General features: G+C 40.3%; 1 pseudogene across 1 annotated transcript in view; it reads left to right on the top strand.

Annotated features, from left to right (window-relative positions):
- Nucleotides 1–26,961, top strand: part of LOC311138293 (metabotropic glutamate receptor 7-like) — a 252,959-nt pseudogene that overhangs the window by 117,133 nt on the left and 108,865 nt on the right. Inside the window, exons 6-7 of the transcript in view lie at nt 4,333–4,533; nt 18,797–18,936. The product of the transcript in view is annotated as a metabotropic glutamate receptor 7-like (transcript). The remainder of the gene's footprint in view (nt 1–4,332; nt 4,534–18,796; nt 18,937–26,961) is intronic.

Here is a 26,961-nt window from a genome sequence, read left to right on the forward strand (position 1 = left end):
TACCTACCTACAATCTAAATACATGGTTTAAGCTTTACTCAACACCATATAAGAAGCCAAGCTTACCTCCTGCTAGAGAAAACACAACCTCTCCCGTCAGCATCCCATATAGACAATGACCCTAAGCATACTGCTAAAGCAACACCCAAGTGGTTTAAGGGGAAACATTTACATTTATTGGAATGGCCTAGTCAAAGCCCAGACCTCAATCCAATTGAGAATCTGTGGTATGACTTAAAGATTGATGTACACCAGCGGAACACATCCAACTTGAAAGAGCTGGAGCAGTTTTGCCTTGAAGAATGTGCAGAAATCCCAGTGGCTATATGTACCAAGCTTATAGAGACATACCCCAAGAGACTTGCAGCTGCAATTGCTGCAAAAAGGTGGCTCTACAAAGTATTGACTTCGGGGGGGGGGTGAATAGTTATGCACGCTCAAGTTTTCAGTTTTTTTGTCGTATTTCTTGTTTGTTTCACAATAGAAAATATTTTGCATCTTCAAAGTGGTAGGCATGTTGTGTAAATCAAATGATACAAACCGCCCAAAAATCCATTTAAATTCCAGGTTGTAAGGCAACAAAATAGGAAAAGTGCCAAGGGGGGGTGAATACTTTGGCAAGACACTATGGTCACAACCCTTTATACGGCTAAACAGAACCTTTTTTATGGTTCTTTATAGAACCTTTAGGAAGAATGGTTCTATACATAACCTTTCTTAATCCAAAAAGTTCTATGTAGATCCTTCTGAAGAACCGTAGTTGTTATTTTAATTCTGGTCATCCATATTATATTGTTAAATTCCATACATGTTGTTATTGTGTTAATTGACAAGTTGAATCAAACGAGCTACCTCTGGAACAGCTGAGATTTGTTGTGTGTGTGTATATAATGATAATGTGTCTGTGTTTGATAGGGTATATAATGATAATGTGTCTGTGTTTGATAGGGTATATAATGATAATGTGTCTGTGTTTGATAGGGTATATAATGATAATGTGTCTGTGTTTGATAGGGTATATAATGATAATGTGTCTGTGTTTGATAGGGTATATATTGATAATCTCTATGTGTTTGATAGGGTATATAATGATAATTTGTCTGTGGTTGATAGGGTATATAATGATAATGTGTCTGTGTTTGATAGGGTATATAATGATAATGTGTCTGTGTTTGATAGGGTATATAATGATAATGTGTCTGTGTTTGATAGGGTATATAATGATAATGTGTCTGTGTTTGATAGGGTATATAATGATAATGTGTCTGTGTTTGATAGGGTATATAATGATAATGTGTCTGTGTTTGATAGGGTATATAATGATAATGTGTCTGTGTTTGATAGGGTATATATTGATAATCTCTATGTGTTTGATAGGGTATATAATGATAATTTGTCCTATATACTGTATGCCATATGGTGATGATACGAGCCACAAAGTACCAATGATCATTTACCAACGTGAGATTGTGTTTTCTCAGCGTTCATTTTGTTTTATTATTATGTTTTTACCTCGTATGAGAAACACAGTGGGTAATTAACGTTGAAAGCCCAGTTGGGTATTTGCAAGGAATGTAGAGTTGTGAGATATTTCCATGGAGACATTTGGGTTGATGAGCCACTGCACTCCTGCCGCTACACTCCGTCTTACAGCTGTAGGATCTTAATTTGAGCCAGTTTGGTTCAGCAGGAAAATCCTGCAGCAACAGGACATGTGAATTATTATGTGGCTTATAATTAATGGACATTTTTGTAGCGGTTGGTTCATTTTTCATTAGGGAAAATCACGTCTAAAACGTCAAACAGTGGAGGCTGCTGAAGGGAGGACGGCTCATAATAATGGCTGGAACGACTAAATGGAATGGCCTCAAACACACCATTCCAGCCATTACCACGAGCCCATCCTTTCCAATTAAGGTTCCACCAACCTGTGATTATTTCAAACTTCAGAAGCCCTTTTAAACCTCAAATACATTACATTTTTTTTTTTATTATTTTTTTTTTGCAGTGCAAGAAAGTTGTCATGCAACAAGGTGATCAATTTAATATCCTACATCTGTAGCTGTGTGCATGGCCACATAGTTGTGTGTGTGTGTGTTTGTGTGTGTGTGTGTGTGTGTGTGTGTGTGTGTGTGTGTGTGTGTGTGTGTGTGTGTGTGTGCGCGCCAAAACAAAGCCAATGCTGAATCCAGATCCAGCCCAGGGCAACCATTTCAGCTACTCCAAATCTTTCAATTATTCCTGACTCGGTTGTTAGTATTATAGATTTCAATCTGGAATTGTCATCGACAGATTTTGGAGCACACTCGGGAACGTTCACCCTCTCAATTAGCTAGGTTCCCATCCAATTGGCGAAAGATTTTCATGAGAACATTCTAAAATCTGCATAAAAACAATATGCACATTTTCCCACCAGGGACGTGTTTCCATAAAATGTACCTGTTGTGGATAAAAGGCTGTGTGTGACGACGCAGTGCACATACATATACATTTTTTTGCGGTTAAATTCCCATGTACCGAAGTTAAATGGGTTTCTTTTGCATTTTCAACTCTATTGATGGTTTTCTCACAAAAACAATTGGGTTATAATAGTGAGTGTGCCCACTCTGGTGTTGGCATGTGTGCTCTGGCCAACATCTGGCAGATACAGTGTGTGTACTAGCCTACATGATTGAAATTATTATGGACAAAAGAGAGAGATTCTTTTTTTGTATTTGTCGATGAACATGTCACCAGAATAAGACCCTGGATATTCATTGAAAGGAGCATCAAGCTCACGACCTTTCACCCTGTGAAGTTCACCATCACTTATTTTCATGCATAGTCTGATAAACGGCATGCTTTCCCGACGAGTCGTAGTGGGGAGGACCACACAACGTGTCATCAACGTGTCATCAACGTGTCATCAACGTGTCATCAACGTGACTCCAAGTTTACTTTCGATATGATGGTTATTATTATCAATATTTGCGCATAAAAGTGTTTCCACAGACATTTCTCGCATAATTAATTTTACAGACACAAAAAGGTCCCACCTTGTCTAGCGTATTTTACTTAGTTGACAGATGTTTACCGACAGATGTTTTGTTTCCATCGTGCCCATCATGAAATGTTTTTATCCAACATGTACTTTACTCGCATTAAAAAGGTTGGATGAAACCTGGTCTAACTGCGTCTTCCTCATTTTTCATTTTATAAGTGATTATTTAATTAACATTCAAGTGATAATTTGGTTATGCAGATTCATGTGTGAAAGTAAAAATGTTTCATAATAAATCAGAGAACAAATCAGAAAAGTTTAAGTATAAATTAAAACTGACAATGAAATTATACTTTGCTTCAGTCAAATTAGATATTAACTCAAATCTATATATATATATATTGTCCATCATAAACGGCATGACCCTTCGCTCTTCATGGTCTTGTAAGATGATGATGAAACACAATAGGTTGTGTGATTATCAAGCCTGTCAGAAACCCTGTACGTACATATACTTATTTTCCACCATAAAAATTTGCAAATAAATTCATTAAAATCCTACAATGTGATTTTCTGGATTGTTTTTTTCCTCCATTTGTCTGTCATAGTTGACGTGTACCTATGATGAAAATTACAGGCCTCTCTCATCTTTTTAAGTGGGAGAACTTGCACAATTGGTGGCTGACTAAATACTTACGCGTTAGAGGCCATTCAATCATTTGAAAATAATGAAATGGGGACTCATAATGATAATCAAACACATTTTGGGCATCCGATACTTGTTTTGATTATTATTATCAAATTATCGTATTTCGCGGTAGAACGTCTGCTTGTGACAGATTCAATGTAAACGCGTTGCAATGTATTATTTCTCAGAAATATGTCCAATGGAAAACCAGGAAAAAAATCTTATTGATCAATTGTACCATCACTGACATACAACGCATATGAGATGTTGATTTTTAGTATTATATGTCTACCGTTGAAGGTAAAAAAACACAACGTCTTGTTATAATACACTGTAAGAGTGTGGTAGTACATTTATCATGTTAGCCATATTAACAAGGTTCCCCTTGTCTCTCGTTTGAAGTTATTAAAAAACCAACACATTGTGAATACCCGTATACAGCGAATACAGGATTCCTTTCATTTAATAAGGTTTGCATCGTTGCATGGCAACCCATGTCTGTGGAACGTTACGTTAGTATGTTATTTTCCTAAATGTAAAAAAAAGATGACTACTTTTTTTAGGTCACCTCATTAATGCAAATGTGTAGGAATGTGTTGTGTTTACCCAGGTGGTCACCAGTGAGAGTGTCTTTCCCAATACATTCTCCTCTGTTAATCTGCAGGCCAGGAGCGGATTGGGACGGACTCTAAGTATGAGCAGGAGGGGAAGGTTCAGTTTGTGATCGATGCGGTGTACGCCATTGCCCACGCCCTTCACAACATGCAGAGAGACCTGTGTCCCGACGTCACTGGGATCTGTCCCGATATGGACCTGGCCGGGGGCAAGAAACTGCTCAAGTACATCCGCAGTGTCACCTTCAATGGTAAGTTTAGTAACAATGTGAATAAAACACCTATTTTCCACAGCCCTGATGAAGTCTCTTTAGCCAAAATGCTGGTGAAATATTTAGGCGAAATGTTGGTAAACTTTTTAGCCGAACTGTTTGTCAAATATTTAGCCGAACTGTTGGTAAAATGTTTAGCATAAATATTGGTTAAATAAATCCACGGATAACCAAGATAGGGGTGCAACATTCTGTCAAATAAATCCACAGCTAACAGAGATAGGGGTGCATTTATGAAGTATACAAACACCAACACCAGACAATGTTCACACTGTAGGAAGTGATGTCATAACAGACAATGTTCACACTGTAGGAAGTGATGTCATAACAGACAATGTTCACACTGTAGGAAGTGATGTCATGACAGACAATGTTCACACTGTAGGAAGTGATGTCATAACAGACAATGTTCACACTGTAGGAAGTGATGTCATAACAGACAATGTTCACACTGTAGGAAGTGATGTCATAACAGACAATGTTCACACTGTAGGAAGTGATGTCATAACAGACAATGTTCACACTGTAGGAAGTGATGTCATAACAGACAATGTTCACACTGTAGGAAGTGATGTCATGACAGACAATGTTCACACTGTAGGAAGTGATGTCATAACAGACAATGTTCACACTGTAGGAAGTGATGTCATGACAGACAATGTTCACACTGTAGGAAGTGATGTCATGACAGACAATGTTCACACTGTAGGAAGTGATGTCATAACAGACAATGTTCACACTGAATGAAGTGATGTCATGACAGACAATGTTTACAAGGAGGAAGTGTAGAAGGGGTATTTGTACAGCCTAATTGACAGGTAACACCAGTTCTGGTTTGTTTGTGGAGTTATTCAGGCAGCAGCTAAGGTGATTGCATAAGATATGATCATGGCATTTGCTGCTCATAGCTCCCCTCCGCCTGGAGAATGCAACATCCAAAGCAAGTTTACGCAGGATATCTTGTTGACTGTGTGGAAGACACAAGACCACAGAGAGAGGTTGCGTCCGAAATGGCCCCTTATTCCTTATAGAGCTCTGGTCAAAAAGTAGTGCACTATATAGGGAATAGGGTGCCATTTCAGACAGAGACTCTGAGGCACAATCTGAGGAGAAGACGTTTTAGGACTTGATTGGATTGATTGGAGATAGAGTATATAGAATGTTTGTAATTTGAGAAAAGGTATGCACTCTACTACAAAAACATCAACACACAGGTCTGCTGGCACCGACATACCCCCTGGCACGGCCAGAAATAGTAGGAATTTCACCATTGAAAAAGCCTTTAAACCTTGTATGAGGGTGAAGAAAATAAAAGGAAAAATAGAAAAAGATATCATAGCTCAATATCTATTATATTATAGCTCTATATCTATATCTATTATATTATATTATAGCTCTATATAAATATCTATTATAGCTCTATTTAAATATCTATTATATTATATTATAGCTCTATATAAATATATATTATATTATATTATAGCTCTATATAAATATATATTGTATTATATTATAGCTCTATATAAATATATATAATATTATATTATAGCTCTACATAAATATATATTCTATTTTATTATAGCTCTATATAAATATATATTATATTATATTATAGCTCTATATAAATATATATTATATTTTATTATAGCTCTATATAAATATATGTTATATTATATTATATCTCTATATAAATATATATATTATATTATATTAATGCTCTATATAAATATCTATTATATTTTATTATAGCTCTATATAAATATATATTATATTTTATTATAGCTCTATATAAATATCTATTATATTTTATTATAGCTCTATATAAATATATATTATATTATATTATAGCTCTATATAAATATATATTATATTTTATTATATCTCTATATAAATATATATTATATTATATTATAGCTCTATATAAATATATATTATATTTTATTATAGCTCTATATAAATATATATTATATTATAGCTCTATATAAATATCTATTATATTTTATTATAGCTCTATATAAATATATATTATATTATATCGTAGCTCAATATCAATATCTCTTCCAATTATCATATTTTCACAACCTGCTAATATTTTCCTCTGGGAAGACACGGCTATGCAATTAGCAAACTCTGCAATGTGCTAATTGGCTTTGTAAGTACCCGAGAAAGATCATTACACATGATCTATTAATTTGTCACATTTGTTTTCATGTTATGCAGAGTTTTAGAACACCTACTCATTCAATCAATCAAATCAATCAAATGTTATTTATGAAGCCCTTTTTACATCAGCAGATGTCACAAAGTGCTACACAGAAACCAAGCCTAAAACCCCAAACAGCAAGTAATGCAGATGTGAAGCATTAAAGGGTCTTGCTTTATTTTTACTATTTTCTATATTGTAGAATAATAGTGAAGACATCAATACTATGAAATAACACATATGGAATCATGTAGTAACCAAAAACGTGTTAAACTAATTATTCAAATCGCCACCCTTTGCCTTGATGACAGTGTTGCACACTCTTGGCATTCTCTCAACCAGCTTCACCTGGAATGCTTTTCCAACAGTCTTGAAGGAGTTCCCACATATGCTGAGCACTTCTTGGCTGCTTTTCCTTCACTCTGCGGTCCGACTCATCCCAAACCATCTCAATTGGGTTGAGGTCGGGTGATTGTGGAGACCAGGTCATCTGATGCAGCACTCCATCACTCTCCTTCTTGGTTAAAATTGCGTTACACAGCCTGGAGGTGTGTTGGGTTATTGTCCTGTTGAAAAACAAATGATAGTCCCCACTAAGCTGAAACCAGATGGGATGGCATATCGCTGCATAATGCTGTGGTAGCCATGCTGGTTAACTGTGCCTTGAATTCTAAATAAATCACAGACAGAGTCACTAGCAAAGCACCCCCACACCATAACACCTCCTCCCCCATGCTTTACGGTGGGAACTACACATGTGGAGATCATCCGTTCACCCACAACGCATCTCACAAAGACATGGCGGTTGGAACCAAAAATCTCCAATTTGGACTCCAGACCAAAGGACACATTTCCACCTGTCTAATGTCTATTGCTCGTGTTTCTTGGCCCAAGCAAGTCTCTTCTTCTTATTGGTGTCCTTTAGTAGTGGTTTCATTGTTGCAATTCGACCATGAAGGCCTGATTCACGCAGTCTCCTCTGAACAGTTCAACAGTAACTCTGGGTCTTCCTTTTCTGTGGCGGTCCTCATGAGAGCCAGTTTCATCATAGCTCTTGATGGTTTTTGCGACTGCACTTGAAGAAACGTTCAAAGTTCTTGAAAGGTTCCGTATTGACTGACCTTCATGTCTTAGAGTAATGATGGACTGTCGTTTCTCTTTGCTTATTTGAGCTGTTCTTGCCATAATATGGACTTGGTCTTTTACCAAATAGGGCTATCTTCCATATACCCCACCGCCTTGTCACAACACAACTGATTTGCTCAAACACATTAAGAAGGAAAGAAATTCCACAAATTAACTTTTAAGAAGGCACACCTGTTAATTGAAATGCATTCCAGGTGACTACCTCATGAAGCTGGTTGAGAGAATGCAAAGAGTGTGCAAAGCTGTCATCAAGGCAAAGGTTGGCTATTTGAAGAATCTCGAATATAACATATATTTTGATTTGTTTAACACTTTTTTGGTTACTACATGATTCCATATGTGTTATTTCATAGGTTTGATGTCTTCACTATCATTCTACAATGTAGAAAATAGTGAAAAATAAAGAAAAACCCTTGAATGAGTAGGTGTTCTAAAACTTTTGACCGGTAGTGTACATTTCTTTTTACTTCAATAATTTCAATGCCCTGTGGGCAGTGGCGGTTTTAGCATGTACATCTTGGTGGGGCAAACTCAACAATGTGTTTTAGATGCATGCCAGCAAAGCCACTAAACAATACATTAATTGCACTATAATGGTGACAAACGGTGCCCACAAACTGTTAGGGCCTCCATAAAGCTGTCCCAAAAGCAGAAGCTTTCATTTCAGCACCATGGAGTGAATCCTTACCACCACTACACCTTGCTATCAGCGGAGCCTTGTCTGGCAGCAAAACAGGGAAGGTATGACAACTAACATGTTTGACAAGGCATCACCAGACAACATGTTGATAGGTACATGTATCTGTATCGGCTGTGAATAACAATAAAAGCTTTAAAGACAGGTGTGATATTTGCACATTTGCTTTATTATCAGAACACAGCTTCTACAGTTTGATGTGAAGTTTATTATACATGGAACTGTTACACTTGGGAAGAGATCAAAACACTGTTTAGAATATCTACATAAGTTCAGTAAATGCATTCTTCTCATGTTACTCTGTAGGATACTCAGAGTGTCTTCCAGGATGTAGTGTCATGCACTCCGCCCCTCCTGCCAAATGGCTGTACATGTCCATAACCTGTACAGTGCCTTGCAAAAGTATTCATCCCCCTTGGCGTTTTTCCTATTTTGTTGCATTACAACCTGTAATTTAAATTGATTTTTATTTGGATTTCATGTAATGGACATACACAAACTAGTCCAAATTGGTGAAGTGAAATGAAAAAAAGAAGTTGTTTCAAAAAATTCTAAAAAAATTAATAACGGAAAAGTGGTAAGTGCATATGTATTCACCCCCTTTGCTATGAAGCCCCTAAATAAGATATGGTGCAACCAATTACCTTCAGAAGTCACATAATTAGTTAAATAAAGTCCACCTGTGTGCAATCTAAGTGTCACATGATCTGTCACATGATCTCAGTATATATACACCTGTTCTGAAAGGACCAGAGTCTGCAACACCACTAAGCAAGGGGCACCACCAAGCGAGCGGCACCATGAAGACCAAGGAGCTCTCCAAACAGGTCAGGGACAAAGTTGTGGAGAAGTACATATCAGGGTTGGGTTATAAAAAAATTCAGACACTTTGAACATCACACAGAGCACCACAACAAACCTGCCAAGAGAGGGCTGCCAACCAAAACAACATCTCTCATCACCCCGAGAACACCATCCCTACAGTGAAGCATGGTGGTGGCAGCATCATGCTGTGGGGATGTTTTTCATCGGCAGGGACTGGGAAACTGGTCAGAATTGAAGGAATGATGGATGGTGCTAAATACAGGGAAATTCTTGAGGGAAATCTGTTTCAGTCTTACAGAGATTTGAGACTGGTTCACCTTCCAGTAGGACAGTTAACCTAAGCATACTGCTAAAGTAACACTCAAGTGGTTTAAGGGAAACGTTTAAATGTCTTGGAATGGCCTAGTCAAAGCCCAGACCTCAATCCAATTGAGAATCTGTGGTATGACTTAAAGATTGCTGTACACCAGCGGAACCCATCCAACTTGAAGGAGCTGGAGCAGTTTTGCCTTGAAGAATGGGCAAAAATCCCAGTGTCTAGATGTAACAAGCTTATAGAGACATACCCCAAGAGACTTGCAGCTGTAATTGCTGCAAACGGTGGTTCTACAAAGTATTGACTTTGGGGGGGGGGGGTGAATAGTTATGCATGCTCAAGTTTTCCGTTTTTTTTTTGTCTTATTTCTTGTTTGTTTCACAAAAAAATAACAAATGTGCATCTTCAAAGTGGTAGGCATGTTGTGTAAATCAAATGATACAAACCCCCCAAAAATCATTTTAAATTCCAGGTTGTAAGGCAACAAAATAGGAAAAATGCCAAGAGGGGGTGAATACTTTCGCAAGACACTGTAATGCATTCCATAGATGGAAGGGACTTCATCACCCACTGTAGACTTGAAGACAGAACCTTACCCAGAGAGCTGTGCATGTCAACATGTTAGACAGAAACAAATCCTTACACGTGTGCAAATAGACCCTAGAGATAGAAATGCCATTCTAGTTCTGGGTAGACAGCTGAAGTTGTATACACACAACTGATATTGATGTGTTAGCTAAAGTGTAGGGATACTGAACATCCATATGATATTTACAGCAGAAAATGTATTTTCTTTGTAACACGAACACATCCATCGATCTTTAGGCATAAATATCACCCCCCCCAAAAAAAAAAAAAATGTGTGTGTAATTGCTGCTGGGGGTGGTATATGATATTTTACCTCTAACTTTTTCACTAAATATTCACAATTCACTCAGGATTATCCTTTATCATGGTGGCATCCACATTAATGTAAACGTGTTTAGAAACATATTCTATTCTTAATTACAATATACATTTCTCCAAAATGACACAATACATTATTTACCATTAATTTCTACTAGGCACAAAATAATCTGAAACACAACAACATAAAACAAACAGAAAATCCTCTAAAATGGGGACTAAGTACAAAAAGTCTGGTAGTTTCTAAATGGTTTAGCCGATATAGATGAAAATACCTTCAAAGTAAAGCTGAGAGTCTGCACTTTAACCTCATGGTCAATGTATGAGTTCAAATGCAAAGTGCCGGAGTACAGAGCCAAAACAAAACAATATTATGTGTCACTGACCCAATATCTTTGGAGCTCTCTGTAGTTATTACATATGGTCTCCATCCGTCTCTCTGTAGTGATGGCCAATCTACTTCCTGCAGTTATTGATCAATGGAATGTTATTTGTCTTTATTGAGAACAGAAGCTAGTTGTGCATGTAAGCACTACTGATGAAAGGATCTACGCCGCTCCTTGAAGTTTTGCTGCTGACGTTTCTGCCACTTGTTCAAACAGGAACATCTTAAAACATCTCCAGTGTGAAGAGATAAAGAGAACCAAAGTAATTGTGCATACTAATCGTTTCTTTATTAAACTTAAAAATAACCTTATTTTACCAATCAAATGTTTTTTGTTATGGCAGTTGTGTTATTGTTTAGTATTTACAGCCCTTTGAATATGCAGCCTACTATAATTTGATGGTCATCAGCTGTCATCACTTATGTTCTCCTCGAAGAGGCAGGTAAGTGTTGTAGTACAAAGGCAGCTAACTCCATCACCCCAGTGAAGAGACAACAGATAGATATTATCCTCTCTAACTCCATCACCCCAGTGAAAAGACAACAGATAGATATTATCCTCTCTAACTCCATCACCCCAGTGAAGAGACAACAGATAGATATTATCCTCTCTAATTCCATCACCCCAGTGAAGAAACAACAGATAGATATTATCCTCTCTAACTCCATCACCCCAGTGAAGAGACAACAGATAGATATTATCCTCTCTAACTCCGTCACCCCAGTGAAGAGACAACAGATAGATATTATCCTCTCTAACTCCATCACCCCAGTGAAGAGACAACAGATAGATATTATCCTCTCTAACTCCATCACCCCAGTGAAGAGACAACAGATAGATATTATCCTCTCTAACTCCATCACCCCAGTGAAGAGACAACATCTAGATATTATCCTCTCTAACTCCATCACTCCAGTGAAGAGACAACAGATAGATATTATCCTCTCTAACTCCATCACCCCAGTGAAGAGACAACAGATAGATATTATCCTCTCTACAGTAACTCCATCACCCCAGTGAAGAGACAACAGTCAGTTATTATCCTCTCTAACTCCATCACCCCAGTGAAGAGACAATAGATAGATATTATCCTCTCTAACTCCATCACCCCAGTGGAAGAGACAACAGTCAGTTATTATCCTCTCTAACTCCATCACCCCAGTGAAGAGACAACAGTCAGTTATTATCCTCTCTAACTCCATCACTCCAGTGAAGAGACAACAGATAGATATTATCCTCTCTAACTCCATCACCCCAGTGAAGAGACAACAGATAGATATTATCCTCTCTACAGTAACTCCATCACCCCAGTGAAGAGACAACAGTCAGTTATTATCCTCTCTAACTCCATCACCCCAGTGAAGAGACAACAGTCAGTTATTATCCTCTCTAACTCCATCACCTCAGTGAAGAGACAACATATATATATATTATCCTCTATAACTCCATCACCACAGTCAAGAGACAACAGTCAGTTATTATCCACTCTACAGTAACTCCATCACCCCAGTGAAGAGACAACAGTCAGATATTCTCCTCCCTACAGTAACTCCATCACCCCAGTGAAGAGACAACAGTCAGTTATTATCCTCTCTAACTCCATCACCCCAGTGAAGAGACAACAGTCAGTTATTATCCTCTCTAACTCCATCACCTCAGTGAAGAGACAACATATACACATTATCCTCTATAACTCCATCACCACAGTCAAGAGACAACAGTCAGTTATTATCCACTCTACAGTAACTCCATCACCCCAGTGAAGAGACAACAGTCAGTTTTATCCTCTCTAACTCCATCACCCCAGTGAAGAGACAACAGTCAGTTATTATCCTCTCTAACTCCATCACCCCAGTGAAGAGACAACAGTCAGTTATTATCCTCTCTAACTCCATCACCTCAGTGAAGAGACAACATATACACATTATCCTCTATAACTCCATCACCACAGTCAAGAGACAACAGTCAGTTATTATCCACTCTACAGTAACTCCATCACCCCAGTGAAGAGACAACAGTCAGTTTTATCCTCTCTAACTCCATCACCCCAGTGAAGAGACAACAGTCAGTTTTATCCTCTCTACAGTAACTCCATCACCCCAGTGAAGAGACAACAGTCAGTTTTATCCTCTCTAACTCCATCACCACAGTGAAGAGACAACAGTCAGTTGTATCCTCTCTACAGTAACTCCGTCACCACATTGAAGAGACAACAGTCAGTTATTATCCTCTCTAACTCCGTCACCCCAGTGAAGAGAGAACAGTCAGATATTCTCCTCCCTACAGTAACTCCATCACCCAAGTGAAGAGACAATAGTAAGTTATAATCCTCTATAACTCCGTCACCACAATGAAGACACAACAGTCAGTTATTATCCTCTCTAACTACATCACACCAGTGAAGAGAGAACAGTCAGTTATTATCCTCTCTACAGTAACTCCATCACCACAATAAAGAGACTGGTCAGATATTCTCCTCTATAACTCCATCACCACAGTGAAGAGACAACTGTCCGTTATTATCCTCTATAACTCCATCACCACAGTGAAGAGACAACTGTCAGTTATTATCCTCTCTAACTCCATCACCACAGTGAAGAGACAACTGTCAGTTATTATCCTCTATAACTCCATCACCACAGTGAAGAGACAAAAGTCAGTTATTATCCTCTCTACTGTAACTCCATCACCACAGTGAAGAGACAATAATCATGTATTATCCTCTCTAACTCCATCACCACAGTGAAGAGACAACAGTCAGTTATTATCCTCTCTACTGTAACTCCATCACCCCAGTGAAGAGACAACAGTCAGTTATTATCCTCTCTACTGTAACTCCATCACCCCAGTGAAGAGACAACCGTCAGTTATTCTCCTCTTTAACTCCATAACCCCAGTGCAGAGGCAGAGACAGAGGCAGATACTTTCTCTCCTATGACTTATTCACCCCAGAGCAGAGGGAGTCTAGGCATCAGTCAGTATGTGAGATAGGACATAATGAAGCACGAAGCGGCTAGCTATCGATGAGCAACAGGCTTCCGTCTGCCGCCCACACAGCACAGCAGACACATTGGGACTCTGCAGTTTTGTACTGTCTTAGAATCTTCCTTAATCACCCTGTCACTGTTGCCATAAAATCTCTTCCCTTAAAGATGTCTCTTGAAAAACTAATCTTTGAATGACTTTTAGAGATACTTTAAAGCGTACAGGGGTATCAATGGAATAACCAAGGAGTCTGTTAACCAGTTAAATGGTGTAGTTGCTGTTGCGTGATTAACAGAGTTTGTTTAGAAGTAGAATCTCTGCAGGAGGATTCCATATTCTAGAACTGCGTCCAGTTTGCAAAGCTAATTCTTGAGATGAGTATGTTATGTACCGTAGGCTATACTTACAGTATCTTCACAATGTATTCATACCCCTTTACTTTTTTTCACATTTCGTTGTGTTACAGCCTGAATCTAAAATGGATTTAAATAAATACTTTGTGTCACTGATCTACACACAATACGCCATAATGTCAAAGCAGAATTATGTTTTTAGAAATGTTAATAAATTAGTAAAAAATGAAAAGCAAAAATGTCTTGAGTCAATAAGTATTCATCCCTTTTGTTATGGCGAGCGTAAATAAGTTCAGGAGTCGAAATGTGCTTAACAAGTCACATAATAAGTTGCATGGACTCACTCTGTTTGCAATAATAGCGTTTAACATACTTTTTTTAACGACTACCTCATCTCTGTACCCTACACATACAATTATCTGTAAGGTCCTATTCGAGCAGTGAATTTCAAGCACGGATTCAACTACAAAGACCATTGGAGTTTTTCCAACAGTTTGCAAGGAAGGGCACCTACTGTTAGATGGGTAAAACAAAAAGCTGACATTGAATATCCCTTTGAGCATGGTGCAGTTATTAATTACACTTTGGATGGTTTATCAATACACCCAGTCACTACAAACATACAGGCGCTAGTGATGAGCTGGTTAACCCACAGTCCCCCCCGGTTATATCCGTGGGGCAGACGGGTTTAGGGTAATTCAATAGTGTTTGTCTGAAGGGCGGGTGGGTTGAATAAAGAGAAACGATACCTTAAAAAAATCCATAAATGTATAATTGTTGTGAAATGTATATCTACAGGCTACATTGAGGTTTTTATTTCCTTATTTTAGGCTATCTGGTCTTAGTGCATAAACCTACACTTCAGGGCTTAACTGTGCGTGGGCCCAATTGCCAACTAATGCTTTTGGGAACTGGCAGAAAAAAAAGTGAATGTCATTCCACGGAGGCAAACAATACATTGTTGAAGTTTAATTAAATAAGACAAAAGCTGTGAAAGGAGAGTTGGAGAAGAGAAAGGAGGGCCAGAAAATGTATGTTTTGGGAAAGATTTGGGGAAGTTATGTGTGATGATTGTGACGCGGGACTTCAAATAGGCCTATGGTATGTCAAGGGAACTGTAGCCTACTGTTCAGATGGGAGATACTGACTCTAGGTCTATATCCTCTCACATAGCCTTAATATTAACTCCTGCAGAATTAAGCATTTCTTGCAGTAAAATGATACACCTACTGTAGGCAAAATTTGGACTTGGGAACAGGAGTTCCTTTCTTTCTGCATCTTGAGATGCTGTCAGCATCATAAAAGCTAATAGTATTACAACCAGAAACATACTGTATCTACATCAGGCAAAAAATGTATCCTGCACCCCCTATCAAAACAATTATCCTGCACCCCCTATCAAAACAATTATCCTGCACCCCCTATCAAAACAATTATCCTGCACCCCCTATCAAAACAATTATCCTGCACCCACTGTCAAAACAATTATCCTGCACCCCCTATCAAAACAATTATCCTGCACCCCCTATCAAAACAATTATCCTGCACCCCCTATCAAAACAATTATCCTGCACCCACTGTCAAAACAATTATCCTGCACCCCCTGTCAAAACAATTATCCTGCACCCCCTGTCAAAACAATTATCCTGCACCCCTGTCAAAACAATTATCCTGCACCCCCTGTCAAAACAATTATCCTGCACCCCCTGTCAAAACAATTATCCTGCACCCCCTTGTCAAAACAATTATCCTGCACCCCCTATCAAAACAATTATCCTGCACCCCCTATCAAAACAATTATCCTGCACCCCCTATCAAAACAAGTATCCTGCACCCCCTATCAAAACAATTATCCTGCACCCCCTGTCAAAACAATTATCCTGCACCCCCTGTCAAAACAATTATACTGCACCCCCTATTTAAACATTTATCCTGCACCCCCTATCAAAACAATTATCCTGCACCCCCTATCAAAACAAGTATCCTGCACCCCCTACCAAAACAATTATACTGCACCCCCTATCAAAACAATTATCCTGCACCCCCTGTCAAAACAATTATACTGCACCCCCTATCAAAACAAGAATCCTGAACCCCCTATCAAAACAATAATCCTGCACCCCTATCAAAACAATTATCCTGCACCCCCTATCAAAACAAGTATCCTGCACCCACTATCAAAACAATTATCCTGCACCTCCTGTCAAAAAAAATATCCTGCACCCCCTATCAAAGCAATTATCCTGCAACCCCTATCAAAACAAGTATCCTGCACCCCCTATAAAAACAACTATCCTGCACCCCCTATCAAAACAATTATCCTGCACCGCCTATCAAAGCAATTATCCTGCACCCCCTGTCAAAACAATTATCCTGCACCCCCTGTCAAAACAATTATCCTGCACCCCCTATCAAAACAAATATCCTGCACCCCCTGTCAAAGCAATTATCCTGCACCTCCTATCAAAACAAGTATCCTGCACCCCCTATCAAAACAATTATACTGCACCCCCTATCAAAACAATTATCCTGCACCCCCTGTCAAAACAATTATCCTGCACCCCCTATCAAAACAATTATCCTGCACCCCCTATCAAAACAAGTATCCTGCACCCCCTATCAAAACAATTATCCTGCACCCCCTATCAACACAATTATCCTGCACCGCCTATCAAAGCAATTATCCTGCACCCCCTGTCAAAACAATTATCCTGCACCCCCTGTCAAAACCATTATCCTGCACCCCCTATCAAAACAATTATCCTGCACCCCCTGTCAAAGCAATTATCCTGCACCCCCTATCAAAACAAGTATCCTGCACCCCCTATCAAAACAATTATCCTGCACCCCCTATCAAAACAATTATCCTGCACCCCCTGTCAAAACATATATCCTGCACCCCCTGTCAAAACCATTATCCTGCACCCCCTATCAAAACAATTATCCTGCACCCCCTATCAAAACAATTATCCTGCACCCCCTATCAAAACAATTATCCTGCACCACCTGTCAAAACAATTATCCTGCACCCCCTGTCAAAAAATTGTTATTCCGTCTTTGACTGTAGCCTATAGCGCATTTTCTATATTTGCGGGTTAGGGTTGTGTGTGGGCCTCAGATTTTCACTTTATTACGGGCGGGTGCGGGTCAACAAACAGCTGACCCACGCCACTAACGGGTCAACAAACAGCTGACCCACGCCACTAACGGGTCAACAAACAGCTGACCCACGCCACTAACGGGTCAACAAACAGCTGACCCACGCCACTAACAGGCGCCCTTAAAACAGTTACAGAGTGCAATGACTGTGATAGGAGAAAATATGCATCTTGTTTGCATTAAGGCACTGAAGTAATACTACAAAAAATGTGGCAAAGAAATTAACTTTTTGTCCTAAATACAAAGTGTTTGTTTTAGGGCAGATCCAACACAACACATCACTGAGTACCACTCCTCATATTTTCAAGCATGGTGGTGGCTGCATCATGTTATGGGTATGCTTGTCATCGGCAAGGACTTGGTCGTTTTTTGGGGGGATGAAAATAAATGGAATAGAGCTAAGCAGAGACAAAATCCTAGAGGAAAACTTGGTTCAGTCTGCTTTCCAACAGACACTGGGAGACATATTGACCTTTCAGCAGGACAATTACCTAAAACACAAGGCCAAATATACACTGGAGTTGCTTACAAAGAAGAGATCTAATGTTCCTGAGTGGCCGAGTTACCATTTTGACTTAAATCGGCTTGACAATCTATGGCAAGACTTGAAAATAATTGTCTAGCAATGATCAACAACCAACTTGACAGAGCTTGAATAATTCTTTAAAGAATAATTGGCAAATACTGTACAATCCAGGTGTGCAATGCTCTTAGAGACTTACCCAGAAAGACTCATAGCTGTAATCGCTGCCAAAGGGGATTCTAACTTGTATTGACACAGGGTGTTGACTACTTATCTAATCAAGCTATATTAGTGTTTTATTTTCCATAAATATTTATTCCGCTGTGACATTACAGACTATTTTTGTAGATCGTTGACAAAAAATTATCCCACTTTGTAACACAACAAAATGTGGAAAAAGTCCAAGGGGTGTGAATACTTTCTGAAGGCACTGTATATGCACCAGTCAGGTATGTTTAGGTGTAACTGATGGGGATTGGTAACCTCATCAAAATTGCTAGCTTTTCGGTGGCATGGCTTGCTAAGACGTTGTCAAGAGGGTGGCCGTGTGTGTTTGCGAGACAGAGGTTCCGAGATCCAGTCTCGCGTGAGCTGGTGAGAGAGGAAGAGGTACTGTTAAGCGTCTGTCGCTTCGGCCCAGCAACTCTAAGCAAGTGATTCTATTTTCATGTAAACACACTCGGCCTTTACAAGTGTATGGATGTAACATAGTGCATCAAGTTGTGCCGTTGCTCCTGTTACAGGAAGTGCGGGGACGTCAGTGACGTTCAACAGGAACGGTGATGCTCCGGGACGTTACGACCTGTTCCAGTACCAGATGAACAACAACAGCTCCCCGGGATACAAGAACATTGGACAATGGACAGAGACACTACAGCTCAACGTGAGTATTGGCGTGTGTATAATGCAAGCGGGAGGGATTTGAACCGAGGTCTCCCACATTGTTACCCAACGTCTGAAGCATTACACCAAGAGGGCATCCTTGTGGTCTGAGTGTGTCTCAGACAGTGCTACTCTGTAACATGTGGTTGTGAATATGAGCCTCGCATTCACGATAAACCCTGATATTATCGTGCGCATGTTGAGTTTGTCTACCACCACCTGACGTGATCAGGACACGCATGTTGAAATATCAAAACCAACTGTGAACCAACTATATTTGGGGAGAGATCGACACACATATTAAACCTTCGTGGACATTTAGCTAGCTTGCTAGCTAATTTGTCCTGGGATATAAACATTGGGTTATTATTTTCTATGAAATGTAATTTTTTTTTTGCTGGATCTTTGTAGAATATCGACCCATTTTGAGTCACACAAAATATTTTGTTCTCTACTCCGACAATTAATCCACAGATAAAAGGGGAAACCTAGTCAGTTTCTAGTTTCTCCCCTAGTTCAGGCTTCTTCTTTTTCTTCTTCTGTGGATTTAATCATTTAATAATTCTGCGGTTGGCAACTAACTTTAAGGTGCATTACTGCAACCAACTGGACTGGAGTGTGGACCTCTTTCATCTTTCAATCACCCATGTGGGTATATGCTCCTAAAAACCAGTGAGAAGATGGGAGAGGCAGGACTTGCAGCGCGTCAAGCGTCTAAAATAGAACCAAGTTGGCTACGCAGATGCTCGTTGACGCGCGCGATCAGTTTGGATGAAATGATTAAATAACATGTATGTGTAAATTTATTTTGCAATGCTCGCACACGCAATGCTGCCGGTGTGGTCAGCATGTAAAAGGAATTATACAACGGGTGGGTCTAATCCTGAATGCTGTTTGGTTAAAACCGCATTCCAGCCTAAAAAAAAAATTCCAATTTACTCTGTTTCATCTGACTACGCAATGCTTGTCAGCCCAGCCAAGCAATTTATAAACTTGATCTACACTATAAAAAGCATCTAGACATTATCTCACATTTCTTTTAGACTAACATTTAGTTTTCAACAGCAGAGATTTGTATAAACCTTGCTGTCTGTCTCTCCGACATTTGCAACATTGTTTAAAAATTCAAATTCGATCTCCAACTGTCCCATAGTAATGAACGTGTAGGGAGTCAGGACGAGACAGACAGTCAGGCAGCGTTTCTCAGCCAGTCGAAATCATGAATCAGCTGGCATCATTTTTATGAAAGAAATGTCAATTGAAAAAATGTCAAACGAAACGAAGTGAAGCTAGTTTGCAGTCTTTCCAGCTTCAGTTTGAAGTGATTGTGTTAGCTGTGTGTTGTTGGCTAGCTCCTCTGAACAACAGTGTCCTGACGATAGAGCACATTTTCTATGCCAGGCGAAATCGTGACTCATTAGCTAATTATTATGGATGTATCCAAATAAATGTCACTAGAAAACTGCTTAAACAAACGCAAATGCGACTACTTTGCTGTTATTCTGACTGCACTTTTTGACGTGACTGTAAGTTAGCCGTAGTTGGCTAGCTAGCAAGGGATAAGAACGTTGCCAGCCAGTATGGCAATGGAACATTTAGAATGAAAGACAGGGTCGCGTCCATAGATACAGAACAAAAAGACTGAATGACTGGGGTCACGACTCTGGCAACCGAACCGAACCAGCCGGATTGGGTAGCAAACCTAGATTTGTGTCGGGACTATATCTTGTGGTAGGATGAAATAGTATGAATAAATTCATCAAAATAACGTTTTTAATGAAAATATGTCAATCATTATTTGAATATGTTGGTAACCCGTTGTATAAAAGTGATAATGCCCTCGAAGCTGGTGTTTGAAGGATATATTGGCACGGTTTGCCGTCCCGAGTCTTCGACGGCATTATCACTTAAAAAGAAGCATTAGTCCACATATTGTCTCTAGGTTACTGTGTACATACCGGCATACCTGGGCTCCCGAGTGAAAAAAAATAAATGTAATGTCTGTCACCATAGCAGGTTAAACGGCCAGTCAACGCCAGTCATGTAATGTCTGTCTCCATAGCAGGTTAAACGGCCAGTCAACCCCAGTCATGTGATGTCTGTCACCATAGCAGGTTAATCGGCCAGTCATGTGATGTCTGTCACCATAGCAGGTTAAACGGCCAGTCATGTGATGTCTGTCACCATAGCAGGTTAAACGGCCAGTCATGTGATGTCTGTCACCGTAGCAGGTTAAACGGCCAGTCAACCCCAGTCATGTGATGTCTGTCACCATAGCAGGTTAAACGGCCAGTCATGTGATGTCTGTCACCATAGCAGGTTAAATGGCCAGTCAACCCCAGTCATGTGATGTCTGTCACCATAGCAGGTTAAACGGCCAGTCAACCCCAGTCATGTGATGTCTGTCACCATAGCAGGTTAAACGGCCAGTCAACGCCAGTCATGTGATGTCTGTCACCATAGCAGGTTAAACGGCCAGTCATGTGATGTCTGTCACCGTAGCAGGTTAAACGGCCAGTCATGTGATGTCTGTCACCATAGCAGGTTAAACGGCCAGTCATGTGATGTCTGTCACCATAGCAGGTTAAACGGCCAGTCAACCCCAGTCATGTGATGTCTGTCACCGTAAGAGGTTAAACGGCCAGTCAATCCTAGTCATGAATGAATCCTACTGCTTCGGCTCCTATGTCTTCATTCATAACCATCTGCATACCAAATGGCACCCTATTCCCTTTGCAGAGCACTGCTTTAGACCAGGGACCATATGGAGTAAGGTACAGGAAATAGGGTGCTATGTTGGACGCAACCCCATATCTTTCTCTGGTCTCTGCTGCTTCCCAGCAGTAAATGATTCACCTCCACAGCCCACAGGAAGATAGATGTGTTAGTGCTGTGGCCTATTATATTACAGTATTACAGCCTGTATTGGTCCCTTGGGTGTTTCTGAGCCCTACTCTCTGACCATATATGGGTATGGTCTAAATTGCGCGGCTCAGGCGAGTTTGGCCCAGTTAATTGGTTGAGACATTAGAAGTCATGCCTCAATAATCACTTTTTGAAGGGCGACAGTAACCTTTAATTGAACTGCACATTACACATTCATGTACAGGAGGAAGAAAAAATATTTATATATATGTCTCAATGACTCCATAGTTAGCGTGTAGCCTAGCCAAACCTGCGTCATTATATATGTCTCAATGACTCTATAGTTAGCGTGTAGCCTAGCCAAACCTGCGTCATTATATATGTCTCAATTACTCTATAGTTAGTGTGTAGCCTAGCCAAACCTGCCTCCATTATATATGTCTCAATGACTCTATAGTTAGCGTGTAGCCTAGCCAAACCTGCCTCATTATATAGGTCTCAATGACTCTATAGTTAGCGTGTAGCCTAGCCAAACCTGCCTCATTATATAGGTCTCAATGACTCTATAGTTAGCGTGTAGCCTAGCCAAACCTGCCTCATTATATAGGTCTCAATGACTCTATAGTTAGCGTGTAGCCTAGCCAAACCTGCCTCATTATATATGTCTCAATGACTCTATAGTTAGCGTGTAGCCTAGCCAAACCTGCCTCCATTATATATGTCTCAATGACTCTATAGTTAGCGTGTAGCCTAGCCAAACCTGCCTCATTATATATGTCTCAATGACTCTATAGTTAGCGTGTAGCCTAGCCAAACCTGCCTCCATTATATATGTCTCAATGACTCTATAGTTAGTGTGTAGCCTAGCCAAACCTGCCTCATTATATAGGTCTCAATGACTCTATAGTTAGTGTGTAGCCTAGCCAAACCTGCCTCCATTATATATGTCTCAATGACTCTATAGTTAGCGTGTAGCCTAGCCAAACCTGCCTCATTATATATGTCTCAATGACTCTATAGTTAGCGTGTAGCCTAGCCAAACCTGCCTCCATTATATATGTCTCAATTACTCTATAGTTAGTGTGTAGCCTAGCCAAACCTGCCTCATTATATATGTCTCAATGACTCTATAGTTAGTGTGTAGCCTAGCCAAACCTGCCTCATTATATAGGTCTCAATGACTCTATAGTTAGCGTGTAGCCTAGCCAAACCTGCCTCCATTATATATGTCTCAATGACTCTATAGTTAGCGTGTAGCCTAGCCAAACCTGCCTCCATTATATATGTCTCAATGACTCTATAGTTAGCGTGTAGCCTAGCCAAACCTGCCTCCATTATATATGTCTCAATGACTCTATAGTTAGCGTGTAGCCTAGCCTAGCGCTGCCGCTCACATCATTTACATCATTCTGTTTCATGTTCTCACACAGTGTGCGTCCCTAATACCACCCCCTTTTCCCTATTAAGTGCACTACTTTTCACCATGGCCCTATAGGGAATAGGGTGCTATTTGGGACGCAGGCACACATTTCAGACTGGTTAGTGGGCTGGCAACACATGGAGCTGGGGAAACACAAGCAAATAGTTCTATGTAAATTATAGATGGCGTGTTTATTATTTTGTTCTCATGTAAAGAGGAAGAGATTGATTATGTTAATAACCACAGGACTTGTATGGGTCCCTTGGTATAATGCCAATATGGCTACAGACGTCAGATTGTGGTTAGTTCATGAGTGAGTATTGGTATCAAGGTAGACAGATCTTTAACTGTGGGTAGTACAGGGGATGTGGACAGATCTTTAACTGTGGGTAGTACAGGGGATGTGGACAGATCTTTAACTGTGGGTAGTACAGGGGATATGGACAGATCTTAAACTGTGGGTAGTACAGGGGATATATAATCTTAAACTGTGGGTAGTACAGGGGATATATAATCTTAAACTGTGGTTAGTACAGGGGATAAATAATCTTAAACTGTGGGTAGTACAGGGAATGAACACATACACTACATGACCAAAAGTACGTGGACACCTGCTCGTCAAACATCTCATTCCAAAAGTTGGTCCCCCCCTTCGCTGCTATAACAGCCTCCCTTCTTCTGGGAAGGCTTTCCACTAGATGTTGGAACATTGCTGCCGGGGACTTGCTTCCATTCAGCCACAAGAGCATTAGTGAGGTCGGGCACGGATGTTGGGCGATTAGGCCTGGCTCATATTCAGCGTTCCAATTCATCTCAAAGGTGTTCGATGGGGTTGAGGTCAGGGCTCTGTGCAGGCCAGTCAAGTTCTTCCACACCAATCTCGACAAACCATTTCTCTATGGACCTCGCTTTGTGCATGGGGGCATTGTCATGCTGAAACAGGAAAGGGCCTTCCCCAAACTGTTGCCACAAAGTTGGAAGCACAGAATTGTCTAGAATGTCATTGTATGCTGTAGTGTTAAGATTTCCCTTCACTAGAACTAAGTGGCCTAGCCCGAACCATGAAAAACAGCCCCAGACCATTATTCCTCTCCACCAAACTTTACAGTTGGCACTATGCATTGGGGCAGGTAGAGTTTTTCTGGCATCCGCCAAACCCAGATTCGTCCGTCGGACTACCAGATGGTGAAGCGTGATTCATCACTCCAGAGAAAGCGTTTCCACTGCTCCCTCCAGAGTCCAATGGCGGCGAGCTTTACACCACTCCAGCCGACGCTTGACATTGCACATGGTGATTTTAGGCTTGTGTGCGGCTGCTCGGCCATGGAACCCCATTTCATGAAGCTCCCGACGAACAGTTCTTGTGCTGACGTTGCTTCCAGAGGCAGTTTGGAACTAGGTAGTGAGTGTTGCAACTGAGGACAGACTATTTTGACGCGCTATGCGCTGCAGCACTCGGCGGTCCCGTTCTGTGAGCTTGTGTGGCCTACCACTTTGCGGCTGAGCCGTTGTTGCTCCTAAACGTTTCCACTTCACAATAACAGTACTTACAGTTGACCGGGGCAGCTCTAGCAGGGCAGAAATTTAACGAACTGACTTGTTGGAAAGGTGGCATCCTATGACGGTGCCATGATGAAAGTCACTGAGCTCTTCAGTGAGGGCCATTCTACTGCCAATGTTTGTCTATGGAGATTGTGTGGCTGTGTGATCGATTTTATACACCTGTCAGCCACGGGTGTGGCTGAAATAGCCGAATCCACAAATTTTAAGGGGTTTCCACATACTGCTGTATATATAGTGTACCTTTAACTGTGAGTAGTCCATAGAGTATCTGGAAACTCTTCATTTGAATAATACCCAAAACATGGCTTTCATTTTTTATTTATTTTTTATTTATTAATTATTTATCTGAATTTCTCTCTGAGGCTGTAGTAACCCTCATTTCATTTGTTTTAAATTATTATTAATTCATTCGGGGGTTCAAGCCAGCAAAGTTAAATTGTATTTGTTGGCCTTCATTATTATTATTTGTGTTCTTCCGTTTAGTTTGTGATAAAAAAAATTGAATTCCTGTGAGATGGTAAGGCCCAGATGGTAAAGGGCCAAGGGCCACACCCTCTCATGCAATGCTATGCCAATTGGCCACATGGTGGCGCTATAACAAGCTATTGAAAATGCAACTTAAAAAAGGTCACGCCCTTCACCCCGTGCAAACGTCCCTCTCCTCACAAGGAACAAATTTGCCTCAAGGACCCTTAAGGTCCGCCATGATGGATTTTTTTGTGAAAAACGCTTAAAACTATACTCCTCTTTCACCGAATGACAGACTTTCCGCACAAAATTTGATAGATGGCATCTATGGACCAAGCTCTCACAAATAATGTTTTTCAAGGATAGCATCTCAAACAATATGACCAATAAACATTCACGTGGGCGGGGTCTGACACATAAATGCATATAACTCCGACACTGATAATCGTATTGTAACAAGACTAGGTGCACATTTTCCAAACACTGTCAAGACTCAACATATCTAAGCACATTCAGATCGACCTCTCAGTGGCGCTATAACGGGCACATGTTTATATCTCTTGATCTGTTTGACTCAGAGTGATGAAATGTGGCGCACATGCTCAGGGATATGATTTTTTGGGATCTTTTTTAAACAATACACATACGGGATATGATTCTATCTAACCTGTAAAGGATGGTTCAGTTTGGCTGCATGGTGGCGCTGTTGGACAGAAAAAGTTATTAATGCAAGCTCATTGGCTCATAGCAGCCATATTGTTTGAGCTAGAGTGTTGTAAAATATTGTAAAATGTTGTGTTTGAAGACGTGCATCTATAGATGCTATGTACCAAATTGGGTGCCGATTGGTCCAGCGGTTCTGGAGAAGAATATGTTTTAATGTAGTCAACATCATAGAAAATAGTCAAAAATACATTAAAAGCATATTGCATGATCTGTTTGATTTTGAGTTCTGATAATTGGCAAGCGTGGTAAGGAGTACAGAAGTAGCTCATCCTAGGGCAATGTTTCCAATTTGTCCTGATGGTGGCAAAGTGGGCCCACAGCTTGAACCCCGGCATTGCTGCTTGCAGCTATCTGTACATGTATAGCTTGTAATGTTCCCCCTACCAACACATTAGTATTAGTATTACAGCCTTAGCAGTAGGGCCTTTTGCCTTTCAATCCCCAAATCGATTCGGCATGCTTTATGGAATACCATGTACACAGTTCATTTGTCCTTTCCTTGCCAGGAACTCAGGGGAACTCTGTGTTCTGTGTCCCAAACAGCACCCTATTCCTTATTCAGTGCACTAAATAGGCATTAGGGTGCCGTTTGGGACACAGACTCTGTCTCTGTCGTGATTTGCCTTTCTCCCCGGTCTCCCCGGACACTAAGGCTGAGTCACGGACGACTCCAGCGCCAGACTCCAAGGACTGCCCCTTAGCTCCCCGTGAAAATGTCATCTCTGCATCATATGCCCAGTGTGGGGAATAGGCTGTAGGGCTCAATGACTGAACGACTCGGACAAGGGGTGTTTGGGATTATGTGACTGGCAAAGACACAAAGTCAAATGAAGTCCCCTTAGTTTGTCATTTTGAGCTACTTTCCGTCAGGATGTCTACTGGATGGGTTTTACTGCAGAGTTAACAATGGAGATCACGCTACATAGAAAATGTCATTACGGTGAACTGTTACTTTATCCGTTTTGAATGTACACTTACAAGCCA

This window comes from Coregonus lavaretus, assembly GCF_964263955.1.
Source record: "Coregonus lavaretus genome assembly, chromosome: 12".
NCBI lineage: Eukaryota > Metazoa > Chordata > Actinopteri > Salmoniformes > Salmonidae > Coregonus > Coregonus lavaretus.